Genomic DNA, 15,907 nt, shown 5'->3' on the forward strand with positions numbered 1-15,907 from the left:
TCCCAAAGAGGGGGTGCTGGTTTACTTAGGACCCTCTTATGCAAAACCCCTTTCAAGAACATTTTGACATACAACTGCCTTGAAAGAGGAGGATCCATGGATAGACATACTGAAATGGGTGATAAATTAACCTTGACAGAGGAATAAGAAAGGCTACAGGATAGAAAGTCACAAACATTGTAAAAACAGAGAACAACTAGCCCTGAATGAGTATGGGTTATGCTGTTTGTACAAACTAGAAAAACTTTTCTATTTGATAATATACGATTTTTTAGTAGCAGGCTTTCTTGCCTTCATTAGTACCTGCGACACATCCTCAGAAAACTGGTGCCTAAAAGGCATTAAGACTTTATCATCCAGACAGTCAATTGAAGATGACTGATGTCAGGGTGTATCAAACACCCTTGTTCTTGTGTGAGTAGATCCATTCTGTGAGGAAGCTTGTGGTAATTGCCCCTGGCCATTTCCAAAACAATGGAGGGCCCTGGTTGTCTGGGTCAGAAGGGATTCCCCACAATGATCCTGAGGGATTCCTTCTGAATCTTCAGAAGTACCCTGGATATTAGTGGAAATGGTAAAAAGGCATACAGAAACAATCTTTTCCAAAGAAAATAAATATGTCTTCCAAGCCTTCTTGCACAGAGTCCTGGAACAGAATTTTACTAGTTGATTCTTCAGAGAGGAGAAAAAGAGGTCAACTTGAGGAACTCCCCACAGATGGATCAAATCTTGGAAGACCCCTGGATCTAATTTCCATTCATGAGGGTCTGCCATGGTCCTGCTCAGTTTGTCTGCCATACAATTTTGCTCTGACGGAATGTAGGATGCTTGTCAAGTGAGAATGTTCTGTGAAGCTACATTCCAGGCTAACACAGCTAGTATACAAAGGGGGTACGACCTGGTTCCCCCTTGCTTGTTGATGTACCACATCACTGTGCTATTGTCTGTAACCACTTGATAAGGTCCTGGGGACCAAAGATGGTTCAGAGAATTGAGTGCCTTGGTCAGGGTAAACATCTCCTTGGTATCTATATATTTGTGTCTGTTCTTGGTGTTCCACACCCCTGCACTTTTATCTTTTCTGAAACTGTTCCTCAAGCAAAGTCTGAAGCATCTGTGGTGACTAACTGCTTTGGAGCAGGGAGGTAGAAGGGTATACCTTGATTTAAGGATATCTCGTCTCCACCAAGTGATTTCTCTTCTGACAAACCCCAGTACTCTGATTTGAAAAGATAAAGGGTGTTGGTACTAGTACCAAAGAGATTTCAAATACCATTGTATCATTCTCTTCTTTCAGGGGTATCATGAGAATCACAGATGCCATTAGATCCAAAATCCCGAAGTATTCCCTCAGTGACTGAAATCTGTGTGGAAAATCAATTTTTTTTTTCTGTGGAAGAAAAGCTCTTTGAAATGACGTGTTTAGTTTACACCCCAGGAACACAATCCCATGAAAAGGAGTCAAGAAAGACTCTTAAATGTTGTCTTGGAATTCAAGCTTGTGCAAGAGTTCTCTTACCCATGAGAGAAATTCCTGACATTTTAATATAGACTTTGCAAAGACAAGCATGTCATCTAAATATGAAAAAATGCGGGTAACCTGCAATGAATTATAACTGGAGCTGGACACTTTGTGAACACTCTTGGTTCTGTGAATAGTCCAAAGGGTAAGTCAGTGAATTGATAATGTGATCCAGACACACAAAACCTTAAGAAACCTCTGAAATCTAGACAAATAAGAATTTGATGATAAGCATCTTTTAAGTCTAGTGTTACTAGGAAACTTGAAAGAGGAAAAAGAGGCAACAGTTGTGAAATGACATAATTTTGAATTTGGGCACTATCACAAACAAGTTTAGGAAAGAAACATGAACTGGTCCCCAACAGCTTTCTTTCTTTGGGACTGAAAACATCCTTGAATAAAACCCCTTTCTGGTTCTATCATTCCTTGGGACAGCATGGGATGTAGAGAAGGATAAGGAATGACCCCTGGAAAGGAGGAATTTCCTCCCACTGCCATCTGCAATACTGATGAAGGATTTTCAGAACTCATTTGTCTGAATCTGTTGCCAAACAGAAAAAAATGGAGATTCAGACTTTAGAAAGATGGCCAGGTTGGGAGGGGTGAAAAGGTCATTTGAATAATCACTGAGACTTTCTGGAGTGCCCTTGGTTAGGGGAGGTTTGAGACTTTTTTGTAACCTCATTGCCACTTTTTCTTAAATGTCTGTTTACCTGAATTCTGCTGAGACTATTTATTCTGTTTTTTTTTTTTTTTTTTTTGCTGAAATTGGATAAGTTCATAGGTTCATAGGTGAGTACTAGGCTAATGGCCCTGGAGCCTTTACAAGCCTAGCCCACGATTACCCTGGCATCATGCCACCCGACCTTAATTCCCAGTGTCTTTGTCGAGTAGAGCCACTGGAGTGATCTCCGGGGTGAATTTTCTATTTCTCATCCAGTCATCAAGATTTCTCTTAAAGAGGGCCAGTGAGATGCTCTGTGACATGTATGGGAAGTCTATTCCAAAGCATGGGCAGTCTCTGTGTTATGAACCTGTCTCTCCAACATGTTCTGTTGATTGTGGTAATAAGGTTGAGGTCTCTGGAGCATGTGGTGCGGAGGGATTGGGATTTCTTTAGATGTAGCATTTCTAACAGAGCTGGGTCAGACATGGCTTTGTAAGTCAAGCAGAGATCGCCTCTAAGTAGGCGATATGAGACAGAGAATAGTTGGAGTTTTTTTGAGTCTGTCCATATAGGACAAGTGTTTAAGCCTATGATCCTCTTTGTGAGGTACTTTTGCAGCCTCTCCAGTTGTTGCAGGTGTCTAGTGAGGTACATGCCAAATGGGGCACTGTACTCAATGATTGGCCTAATGAGGGAACAGTAGACGGAGACAATGACCACTTTCTTCCTGGATGAAAAATCCTTAGTAATGAGATGTGCCACATAGAAGGACTTTCTGACCACAGTGGCAATGTGGTGGTCAAAAGAGAGGTTGCTGTGAACCTGTGTTCCCAGATCTCATAACTCCTAATGTATTCAGTGGACTACCATCAATGTGGTAATTCATGGGAACTGGGTTTTTCCCAAAGGGGATGACAACACATTTTTGGCATTGAACTTAAGGACATGGTTCTGACACCGGTCGTTGGTCTCAGTGAGGCCTTTCTGTAGGATGTCAGCATCACTTGGGGAGTTAATAGTAGCTCCCAACTTGCAATCGTCTGTGAACTTTTTCAGCCAGAGTCCCTTTGTATTGGCCTAAACTTCAGGGAAGTAGATACCAAACAGGAGAGGACCCAGGACTGAACCCTGTGGGATTCCACTCGTGACTGATCAGCAGTCTGACTTGGAGTCAGCTACTTTCACACTGTGGGTTCTATCTGTGTGCCAGTTTGCAACCCACTTAGTGATATAGGGGTTGATGCCAAGCTTAGTGAGATTTTCTATGATTCTTGAGTAGGGAATGGTATCAAAACCCTTGGCCAGATCAAGGTAGGCTGTATGAATCACCTTGCCTTCATCCACAGCTCTGGTGACTGACTCAAAGAAGTCGGCCAAGTTGAGCAGGCATGATCTACCCTTCACAAAACCCAACTGTGTGAGATCCAGAGTTTGGAGATTCCCTATATCCTTGTTGATTAGGTCCATAATGATGCATTCCATAGCTTTGCATATCAGGCTCATCAGGCTTATGGGGTGACAGTTCCCAGGGTCTGTAGTCCTTCCTCCTTTGTGGAGAGGGATGACTGTAGCAGTGCACCATTTGGTAGGGACAAAGCCTGAGGTGAGGCTGTGATTGAACAGGGAACACAGGTGAGGTGTCAGCTCACTCTGTAGTTCATGTAGAACACAGCCAGGGATATTGTCAGGTCCCATAGAAGCTGTATTCTTGGCCTTGGACAGTGCTGTTTTAACCTGTGCAGCAGTAATACTGGGTACCTCGCAATCTACTGGTATTGTGATTGGTCCTTTGGGGGGTAAAGTTGGCACTGAATTTGTCACCTAGTATATTGGCAATATCTGTTGGCTTGGTATAGGAGGTACCATTGTGCAGTAGCTCAGAGCAAATCTGGGTATTGCCATGGAGATGCTTTACATAACTACAGAAGGTCTTATGGTTCACTTGACTATCTGCTCCAGTTCTGTTTTCATAGCTAGCTTTAGAGGATTTGATCAGGGATCTTACCTTTTTGTTGAGACTGATAAGGGAGTTTTTCAAGTCTTGGGACTTCATCTTATTCCATGTCAGTTTCCTCCTTCTGTTGTAGAGTTTGCTTATGGCAGGGGACCACCAGAATGGCTTCCTTTTTTGGAGGAGAGCGTCTTGGTTCTATTGGGCATGCCAAGATCCATGCATTTATATACATGTTCGTAAAGTGCATTTGTGTTTGTGTATGATCTGGCGGTCATGCAACTATTCTCCATTTGCATGGGTGCCGTGAAGTTAGCCACCTCTGTTTTTAGGAGCCCAAAGTTAGTTTTGGAGAAATTTTTCATGGTGGCTACATTTGATGGGGGGGGTGGGGTGTGGATTTCCAAGGTGATTAGATTGTGGTCGGATCTAACCAGGGAGGAGTTGACTACTGGTGTAGATCAGTAGTTGCCCATGTTAGAAATGACCAGGTCAAGGATCTTGCCACCTCTAGTGGGGGTAAGAACGAGCTGGTCCAGGGCCCTGGAATTAATGAATTCCAGGAAATGTTGGGCAAGTGTATGGCTACATGAGTAGTTTTCCCAGTTAATGGAGGGGTAGTTGAAGTCACCCAGTATGAAAGTGTTAGGTTGGACCCTAATATTCTCCAGGGTGCTTAGGAACATGGAGTATGAGTCTTGGGACATGGTTGGGGACCTATAGCAGGCTACGACCTGAATTGCTGTCTTACCCAATGTTAGCTGCACCTGAAGTATCTCAGATGCATTATGTTGGGCTACCAGTCTGGAGTTGTGAGCATCCTTTATGAATATGGAAACACCACCACCTTTGGTGCTTCTGTCCAAGTTCTGGGGCCAAAAGGTGTGGAATGAGTTATAGCCTGGTAGTGCAGGGGTACTTTCTGCTGCCTTGAACCAGGTCTCTGTTACAGCACAAATGTCGATGTTCTCCATTTTAAGGAATGCTTCAAGTGAGTGCATTTTGAAATTTAGACATCTAGCACTGAGAAGCATGATCCTCAGATTGCATTTGTTTGTAGCTGTTACAGTGTTAATTTGGTCTTTGGAGCAGCACCACCTAAAAAAGGCATTATAGGGGTGCCAAGAGCCTTGGCCAGTATCCGGAAGCCCAGGGGTAATAGATGCAGGCCATCTCTGGCAAAGCATCAAGGCCTGTCAATCATGTCATCCCAGGCAGACAGATATTGGATCCCCTTAGAATGACACCAGAAACTTAGCCAATTGTTGAAATCAATAATTTTCTGCTTGTACTGTGGTATCATTCTGGGTGATGGTAAGATGCTGCTCAGGGCTATGGTCATACCCGCATAGGCTACATAATCCGAGAGCTCCTCCATGTCTCTTTTCATGTAGTCCAGTGAGGTATGTCTCAGGTCATTCACACCCACATGTACAAAGACAGAGTCATATTTGTACCTGTTCTTGAAGGACCTGAGTGCGGGCTTTATGTGGCAGATCCTGGTGCCTGACAGCCAGCTGATTGTTACTTTCTCCTTATTCAACCTAGTGAGTGGGACATCAGTGTGCCTCACTATCAAGTCACCTATGACTAGTGTGTTGGGAATGCTGTTTTGCCTTAGGGGCTTTGATTGAGTGGCACATTGTTTAGGAGAGTTATGTGTCTCGTGATTAGTGTTGTGTTTTGGTGGTAGAGTGCATTTCTGCCTTGGAGGTCTCTGCTGTTTGGGTAGATTTTTATTGAGAACCTCCATGAAGATGGGTGTGTGGTTTGTGTTTTTTTTGTGAAGGCAGTGCTGGTGTGTGTTTTGGAGGTCTATGTGTTCCATGTGGTGTGGTGCAAGTGTTGACCTTCTCCTCTTGACCAGCTATTCCAGTCTTGGCTGGAGAGTGTGTGGCTTTCAATTTGGATATATAAGTGCATCTCTCATAAGTCTGAATGTTGGGAGGTAAAAGGAGAGGGTTGTCAGTGTACTTGAGGCAGTTGCTACATTGCCTCAGGATGACCAAGTTCACCAGGTTAATAGGAGAAAGCACAGGGGCCTGACCTATAGACATGCCTGGAGGGGTGCACATTAATAATAAGTATTGGAGCTGTTTCCTTGTAGAACATTTTGTGCTGGTAGCACTTTTGTGTGCTACAATAATTGTTACAAGATGTCTGGTAAAGTGCTAGACTAATAAGCTAGTAAAAGTGCAGGAGAGGAGAGAACTAGCACATCTAAGGGAAAATTTGAAGAGCAGACTTTGGCACCACTCAGAAGCTTACAAACAGTCCTGGATACAGCAAATCTGTATCTGGACTAAACTAATTACAGGAAAGGTGGGAAACAAGCACAAACGTGGGCTTTTAAACCAGAAAGTTGAAAGAGATATAAAAACTGCCCAAATTGCCAATAAACTACAATTTCTGGGCCAGAAACCACTCCTCTTGTGGTAGATAGGCTACCTAGTGCTTACCACTCCCACTGATATGCTAGAAGGTTTCCCTCCAACACGGAAAGGCTTGGGGGATCGGAAGCTTACAAACAGTCCTGGATACAGCAAATCTGTATCTAGACTAGACTAGTTACAGGAGAGGCAGGAAACAAAGGCAGATGCGGGCTTTTAAACCAGAAAGTTGAAAGAGATGTAAAAAACTGCCCAAATGGCCAATAAGCTACAATTTCAGGCCAGAAACCACTCCTCTTGTGGTAGATAGGCTATCTTGTGCTTATCACTCCCACTGATAAGGTAGAAGGCTTCCCTCCACCACAAAAAGTCCTCGGGGGCTCAGAAGCTTACAAACAGTCCTCGATATAGCAAATATGTATCTGGACTAGACTAGTTATAGGAAAGGTGGGAAACAAGTGCAAATGTGGGCTTTTAAACCAAAAAGTTGAAAGAGAAATGACCAGTAAACTACAATTTCTGTGCCAGAAACCACTCATCTTGTGGTAGATAGTCTAATTAGTGTTTACCACTCCCACGGATAAGCTAGAAGGTTTCTCTCCAACACAGAAATGCTTGGGGGGCTCAAAAGCTTACAAACAGCCCTTGATGCAGCAAATCTGTATCTGGACTAAACCCGTTACAGGAAAGGTGGGAAACAAGCACAAACGCGGGCTTTGATCCCTTGGATAATTTGGAAAAGGAAGGTTGAAAAATATTAGAGATTCCCTGGATCAGCTTATCAGTTTCGTTACACTTTTTGAACACGTTTGGAACAGAGGGGACAAACACTAACTCTTTATCCAAGGGAGAATTTAAAATCTCATTTTTATCATTATCTAGATATTCCTAAGAATGAAAATAAGCAAACCTCCTTAAAACCATATCATTGTCCATAGCCCTGAAAATAAATTATCAACAGTCATACACACACTGCAAACAATGAGCAGTGATCTGTGCAAAAGAAGAAAGTATAGATAAAATATTCCTCATATTTTTACAATATGGCAGAATAAATTTTAACATATGAGCCTGAACATTTAAGATTCTGAAATTCAAAGTTGCAGAAATACAAACTTCCCCCATACCAAATCACTAATTTTCTCATCCTTATTAGGAGTAGGAGTGGAATTAACTAAGTGCTTAGCAGCAGAGTCAACTAAGGCTATAGCTGCTGGGTCAGGTTTGAAGAAAGTATAAAAAAATGTTAAAGACTGAGGAACTTTATACAGCCTATCAGGTAAATTGCAGGCAGTAAGACACACATCCTCTAAAACAGACAGAAGAGGAGGAATGGGTGTAGATTTTGGAAAATTCTTCTGTAATAACTCATAGTATTTTTTGAGGGACTGGGAAACCTCAGTGTTCTCCCACTGAAAATACTGGGACATTCTAACAATAGTCTCATATAAAGAGAAACCCCCAGAGAGAGAGAATCAGAAAGAGAGCTCTTCTCAGAGTATGAATCAGAAATCTGAAATTCATCCCTGCATCTTCCTGTTCAGATGCAGAATCTTGAATCTCTTCACAGAAAGTGGTATCCTTCTTTACTTTACCAGAAAATACTCTACAAGAAGGATCAATGACCAGTAAACTACTCCTATCCAAAGCAATTTGAGGAGTAGATACATGCTTGTGTTTTGGTTTCTTTTTGACAGGAAAAATGGGGACAGCCGTGTTACTAATGGCAGCCGCTGCTTCCCAGGGATGAGCACAGCATTCTGAACCAACAGGGAAGCCATCCCTATTTCCTCTCCCAGGACCTACAAGAGTGGTTCTCCCTTTTCCACTGAGGGGACCCCAACAGGCGCAGAGGACTTGGCTAACCCTCTGTCCATAGTGGCTGTAGGTGCTACACCAGAGGGGTACAGGGTAAAAGTTGAGTGGTCTGAGATACAAAAATGCCCGCAGCAGAGTCATCCACCTGCAGCTGAGACAAATTGCTAGCCTGCTGTGGTGGCAAAAGCTGTTTGCTTAACTTTTTCTTTTTGTGGCTGGAAGGAGAACAGCAAAGAAAGGACCTCCTGCACGGAGGCAATTGCACGGCTCAACCGAAAGAAATAAGTCAAACAAAACATGGAGCCAGCAAACTGTGACTGAAAAGTACTTTAATTAGTACATAAAAAGCAAAAAAACAAACCGGTTTCGGCCGGACAATACCACAGCCTTCTTCAGTGTTAAAGAATTGATCCAATTATTACTGTTTAAATGTACCCATCTCAAAGGACATTGGCGGTTACTAAAATTGTTCATTTAGGCCAGGTGGGAATAATCCCCCTAGTTTCACAATCCACTTTTTTTCTTTAGAATTGAGAATAGAATGCCAGCCTGTCTTATTGGATCTATTACCTTTAATAATGTCAATTACCATAAAAGAAAATCTGGCAGATTTATATAACAAATGGTGTTTATAAAGTGCATTGTTTGCCTTTTTATTTTTGGTGTTACTGATGTGTTCTGATATTCTAAGTCTGAATGGACGAGAAGTTTGCCCTACATAAAATGAGCCACACGTGCATGTTGCCAAATAAACAAGCCAAGGAGAACAGACCATGGGAGTGACAATCTGTTGCATGGTCAAGCCACAAATGGTGCCTCTATCCTTGGGAAATGAAGCAACAATGCCAGAAAAACTACCAGTCCACAAAAGTTACTTTTTTTACAGAAAACACTTTCAAACACTTTGGCAGCCCAACAACCTTAAAATAAACAATTTAGCCACAGAAAAAGTTTATCAGTTAGATAATACTACTTTTAAACTGACAGAAACGAGTGCTCCGTTTAAAAGTATGTTACAGTCTGGAGACAATCCATTAAAACATGACACTCCTAGCTTTAAAATAACTTTCCAGAAGAAAGAGGAAAGTAATAAAACATCTGCAATAAAATAAGAAAAATATAATTTTTTTTCATCAAAGGGAACTTATCTGCCCAGCTGCTAAAGTGCAAGCTGACTGTCGATCATCAAAAGATGCACAGGAGCATGTTCTTCGGTGGCAGTAAAGCTCTGAAGGGCTTTTCACCCAAACATGTATTTTAGTCAGCTCAGCTCAAGCCGCTTGACAGTTTGGGCATGTGGAAGATGCCCTGAAGCTTCAGAAGCTGTCCAGTTCTTAAATCCTTGGGAAGATGGAACTTGTATAGATAAGGCTACTGCAGCAGTGATTAATACTGAGAACATCCTTTTTATGCAACTTAAATCTAAGATGGTACTGAGTGTTTGTTTTATCTTTGATATTAAAAAGAATCTGGAGTAATACCCTGAACCTTTTTAGTCCAATGAGACCACCTAGATGGCTCTTCTGATTAGAAGGCTGTCAACTTCATTAATTGCTGATAGATTTTGACAGGGTGTGTTGTCAGACAATGCTAACGTAAACACACCCTGTCAGGATACGAAAGGAAACTATACATCCTCTGGATATCATTGTCATAGGTTCATAGGTAGGTACTAGGCTATCAACCCTAGGGCCTATACAAGACTAGCCAAAAAGGTACCCTGGCTTTCTCCACCCAAGAAAATTATTTTCCTATGTTTGAGTCCTTACTCAAACATCCTTTGGAACTGAGAGTCATGCAGACAGCTGAAAGAGAGACTACCCTGACTGCCTCCAGAGTGAAAAGTTTGGCAAATGTTGTTGCTGCTGCCAGGGATCTCTCTCCGGAACGATGTCCTCTCAGAAAGTTGCCCTGGGAATTAGGCAGCTCCAGTGGTACAGACAGATGAAGCCCTGACCACAACACAGGTGACATGGGTTTGATTAGTGGCTTGGGTACTTTACAGAGATGGGAGGGGAGGATGGGCATGTCCCATCCTTTGGGTTGGTTGTGTGCTGAAACAGCAGACATTTCAAGTCCTGGTGGAGGTTAGAACTCAAAGAGATCATCAAGGCAAGGAATGTGTAAGCCGAAGAGGCATGGGCTACTTTATGGCATAGGGCAGGCATGCCCTCACAGGCCACATCTCACTACTTGCACAGCCTCTCACAGAATGTCAGTATGTTGGAGAAAAAAATGTGGTCTATTGAAAAGCCTGGTGGATGGTCAGAGTATGTGATGCTGCTGACTTCACCTCAGCTCCATTACCTCCTCCCCAGCCACAGACAACTGCCTCAGGGGGGATGTTTTATAGGTAGTTTCATGGATTTCCCAGTCTCCCTTCTACCTATCAGGCAGGACTGACAGGAAGGTGAGGAGTCCCAGTAAAGAAAGCCAAACAGCAAATAGTCAGCTGAATGCATGCAGGGAAGCAAAAATGTTGCAGTGGGAATTAACATTCATTCCAGATCGATGATGTTTCTTCTGATGCCTGAAGCTGAAATCATGGCTGGGTGGGTTCCTTTGCATCATTCATAAGTGGCATTATGGAAGACAAAACCTCACACCCACAGCATTGAAGTCCCCCCCCAACTCTTCTTCCATGTTTTCTAGATGTGCCTTCACTTCGATGTCAAAGAAGGTGGGGACCTATAAGAGGAGGTCTTAAAGGTTACATCTATTTCTTCTGCAAAATCTGTGAGCCTGAGCCAAGTATACCAACAAACGGCAATTCTGATTTCCTCTGTTCAGGTTCACCCTTCAGATGACTTACATGCCACTGTCATCATGATATTCAGTATGGAAGTAACAGTTGCTAAATGGGACAAGTAGCTTTTGTTTATGAAAACCATAAAGTAACTGTTCCAGTGAATTACATATTTTGTCTACCAGGTCTTACTGGAACTCACTCGTGGGATAAATAGTTTATACTACTCTGTGAAAATGCTGGGGACACATGAACACTTAAGAACACTTTTCTCTAAGTGGTCCATGACCCCCTAGATTCTTTATCAGGGGGATAGACCATGGGTCCAGAGGGTTGGAACATTTTTTTCAAGGCTGCTGCTGTAATGTAGTATTTGGCTTAAGAATATTTGATCAAAGCCTACAGTTTTTAGATGATTGGGGAATGCAGTCAGGTTTTATGGGATGGGAGACAATATTGGTGCCTTCTCATTCTGTTTTAATGGCAACATTCAGAATGTCCACCAATGAATGGGCCACACAACAGAATTGGTGGGTAGACAGAAAGGCATTATGTGCTCTCTTTAGGGAGGAATTGGGGACTGTGGGTTACCCCATCACATCATTTCCCCAATCTTCTTGAATTTAGGTTCATTTGCATTCTCTGTCACCAGCATCTAGTGTGATGGAATTGGTGGGAAATCTATGCATTTTCATTTAGACATGCACTTCTCTGCAACTGTTGGAGGTGACAACTCTGAAAATGAAGAGGAAGAATGCTTAGGTGCTGACATCTAGGATGAATGCTGCAAATGCTCTTGGGTTCCTCTGTCCTGCTGACAAGTTGGACATTTAAGGGATCCAGAAGAGTCTGCTTTGCCTGATGTACTGATTCTGATGCCTGGATAAAAATGTACATCTTAGAGAGCCACTGCAAGAATGTGTACAACACCAGTGTTGTGAATGACAATGTCGGCATGAAGCACTGACTGCTGCAAAACTAGTCACACAGACAGTGACATAGTCAGAATTACACCTTCTGCATCAATATTCAGACCCAGAGCACTGGGACTGAAAATTTTACTGACAATGGTTAAGAAGGGGTCAAAGTCATCACTAGTGATAGCATACCTGATAGTGGGGAAACTGAAACTGATGTCTACCGCACTATGACTGGGATCACAGTCAGCACTAACAAGGCTTCTTCCATCAGTACTAACCTCCTGTGCCTGTGGATTTATGTTGGCATCCCTGGGATCAGTGCAGAAACACCAGCATTAGCAAGAAAAACCAGGAACACCTAAGCATAGTAGAAAATATCAAAGAACATCTCCTTTTAGCCAAAGAAAAAGATGGTGAAGGGGTAGCAGATACCCTCTTCTGGACCTTAAGAAGGGTACCCACAAAATTGCTGCAGTCAACTTCCAGAAAGGGCCAAGGTAAAGTTCTCCCTGAGGTTGGTCTAGAGTATGAATCTGGCTTGTCTCTGTCATCTAGAGACGAGTTAATCCTTGAAATACTAAAAACAACCCATAATCTTATTTTAGCACCGCATCATCTACATGTTTAATTTTCAACTCTAGATCTAGAAAGGGAGATACTGATTTGTCTAGCTTAAGAATCATGCAATGTTTGGGTGTCCTAAGAGGTTTGTGGGACACAGAAGTCAAGACAGAAGCTGTCGATTCTGAGACAGACATGGAAATGTTCAGTTCCAAAGGAGTATAATTAAATTGTTGGCCTCACAATCCTTTTTCTTGTACACATGGACTCTTAATTCACTTTTTCTATTCTGGAGGCACTGACCATAGAAGCCTGACAACCAGAGTACTTAGAATATTGTGTTCTTCCTCATAAGAACGTGCAAGACTGATGATTATCTTTTTCACAAACAAACATTGTAAATCTGTAATCTTTGCTGAATGAAATAAAGGGGAAAACAGCCCTAACAGTAAATAAAGTAAAGAGATCAACCAAGAAAGTACAATACTTCTTAGTGAGATGGCAAAGAAAAAGATTGGAAAGGAAAAGATGAAACTTTTAAAATATGTGTATAAACAGATATAAAACAAAGTTAGTAAAATGCTAATAGGGTGGGCCTAAAGACATGAAAAACACTTAAGAAAACCCTCCTAAAAGACCAACAAACATACAGCTAGATGAAAAACTGTTAGAAGACAGGCTGCTTCGGTGACACAGAGGGCTAAAGCCCTAAATATGGCCCAGCTAAACCGGGTTTGATTAGCAACTTGGGCATCAGGTAGGGATGGGCATGTTTGTCCTGGAGGAAGGACACTCACTGGTGACTCTCCCTAAGGTGAGGTGTGATCCAAAGAGGGAGTTACCCTCGAATGCAACCAGAGAGCATGAGAAAGGGAAAAGGTAGGTAGGGCATATAAAATAAATAAAGCACTTGACAGATGCAATGATGATTTAGCTCCCAGGATGCCCTTATGATCCATGACCAGCCTCAGCAGCACTGGACCAAGTCTAAGGGGTAGGAGGATAATGGTAAACCCTGTGTTGGGCACTGGGGATCGGGTCAATATAAATGAGGTTGGAGGGGGCCAAAAAATTAAAAAATGTCAGAAGACTTGTAAAGCTATTAAAAATTAAACAAATGTAATCTAAAACTATTTCTCTGCAATGGACTCAGTGCGACAAAAGATCAGGACAGACATGTCACATTGCACTACAGGAGAGAAGGAGGGATTGATGTAGTGTAGGAACGTTGTGTGTGTCAAACTGCTTTAATGTCTATTGTCATTAGTCTTGCTGTTACAAAGAAAGGGCAACTTCTTACCATATCTGTGAAGAAAATGAAACACTGCCATGTTTGTTAGCATGCCTGCCAGGCATGGTTGCCAGATGTCTCTATTTGAGCGGGATTGTCCTTGGATCAGCAGCCCGATCCCGAGCAGAGGGTTGTTTTGCCGGGATTTAAACCGGCAGTGCGCCAGTTTAAATCCCGGCGAAACAGCCCTCTGCTTTTTTTTTTGATTGGCCCGTATACCGGTATACGGGCCAATCAAAAATCGCTAAACACGGAGCTGCTTGTGTTTAATGCAGAACGTCAGGCAGTTCCTCATTAAACACAACTCTGTTTTTCGAGTTTTTTGATTGGCTCGTATACTGGCATATGAGCCAATCAAAAATCGCTAAACACAGAGCTACGTGTGTTTAATGCGGAACTGCTTGATGTTCTGTATTAAACAGAAGTAGTAGCTCTGTGTTTAAAGATCTTTTTTTGGTCCTCACTTCATCCATACCTGACCAGTCAGAAATCTGGCAACCCTGCTGGCAGGAGATTTGCGCATATTCTCAGATTAATTTATATTGTATGCCACCATGTCTAATTGTGAAAATGAAATAAGTTTTTTTAAATATTGAGTATTTCCCCGTTTAAACAGAATGTTTAAAGAATGTGTCAGTGTTTTGAAACATTTCTAATTGTGCATGTTTGTGAGGGAGATTAAGTACTGTGGAGAATCAGCTGAAGAGTAGGTGATGTCATCAGGATGTTCCTGGTTACTAGGTGATTATTTGAACAACTGATTGACAGGAAGAACTTTTTCAAACAGCTGATGTTTTTTTTTTAATAAGACTGTCAAGACTGTTAAATTGAGTAGTTTGTCAAGTGCTGTGCAGTTTGTTAAGAGCAGTAGTCAGTTACAGTGCTGTGCAGTGATAACTGAAAAGAGAACTCACCAAAAATATAAGCCTGCCTTTGCCTTGCTGTTATGCTTTAGATTAGATCAGGGACAGTATTCTCTAGTTAGATTAGGAAAGTTTAGTTATTCAGATGGAGCTTTTCTAGAATGATAGACTTCTATCCTGCAGTTTAATTTTACATTTCTGGTGATTGAATTCTGGTGTTTATTTAAAGTTATTGATTTAAATACTTGTAATCATTTTGCTTATTATTAAATATTTTTCATTACTTTACATTGTGGCTGGAAATCAGTGTTTTTCTTTAGAGATTAAAGAGTGTTTATACCTGTTTGATACTCCCCAGGTCCCCATGAAGGCCTGGCTGCTCTGGTCAGAGCTATCATTTATTTTGATATTTAATTTTCATAACTGGACACCCCTTTAGAAGACCATAAAGACACTCTGATGGCAGCATTACCATGTTATTTTGGGGAAGGAAAACAACTGAAAATTTATGTCAGGCTTTCTCTGAAGTGTTTGAATGAGTGAGATTTAAATTTACTCTGAGTGTGAGTGTATCAGAGGTCTTAAACTGGGGCACATTGCTCTGAAGTGTGTAATAAAGAGTTACATTAGAGGTGGACAGAAGTATACAGTCCAGTCCCAGATTATAGAGGGTGTTTCTGTTGTGCGCTTAGGGGAAAATTGTGAAATATTATTTATGTTTAAGTGACAGTCTCACATTGGAGTAAGTAGTGAGGACTGAAGGTCCTTAGTTACTGACCCAGGATAGTAAGGGATGTTACATTTATTGTTGGCAATCTGGTGGGGTATTGGACAGACACCACATTTAATTGGTGGCAGTCCGTTCGGATATAGCCGGAAGTCACAAGATCTATAAATCCTTTGAACTTGCCCAACAAGTTGTCTTTCCTAGTAAAGGCCGGGTTATTTTCTGGGACAAACAGTGCAGTGCATCCATCAGTGGGTGTAGGGACAGTTAATGTTGCAGGATGAAATTTCCGACTGCAGTACAGCAAGGGTTCTTCCATTATCAAGTTTACAAAAAAGTCATTTGACCTGTGCATAATCTTGTCAGGCCCCAGTGACCTAATGGATAAGGCAATGGCCTCCTAAGCCAGGGACTGTAGGTTCGAGTCCCATCTGGGTTGATATAATATTGA

Source organism: Protopterus annectens, chromosome 9.part0, assembly GCF_019279795.1.
Source record: "Protopterus annectens isolate FY-2018-M chromosome 9.part0, PAN1.0, whole genome shotgun sequence".
NCBI lineage: Eukaryota > Metazoa > Chordata > Ceratodontiformes > Protopteridae > Protopterus > Protopterus annectens.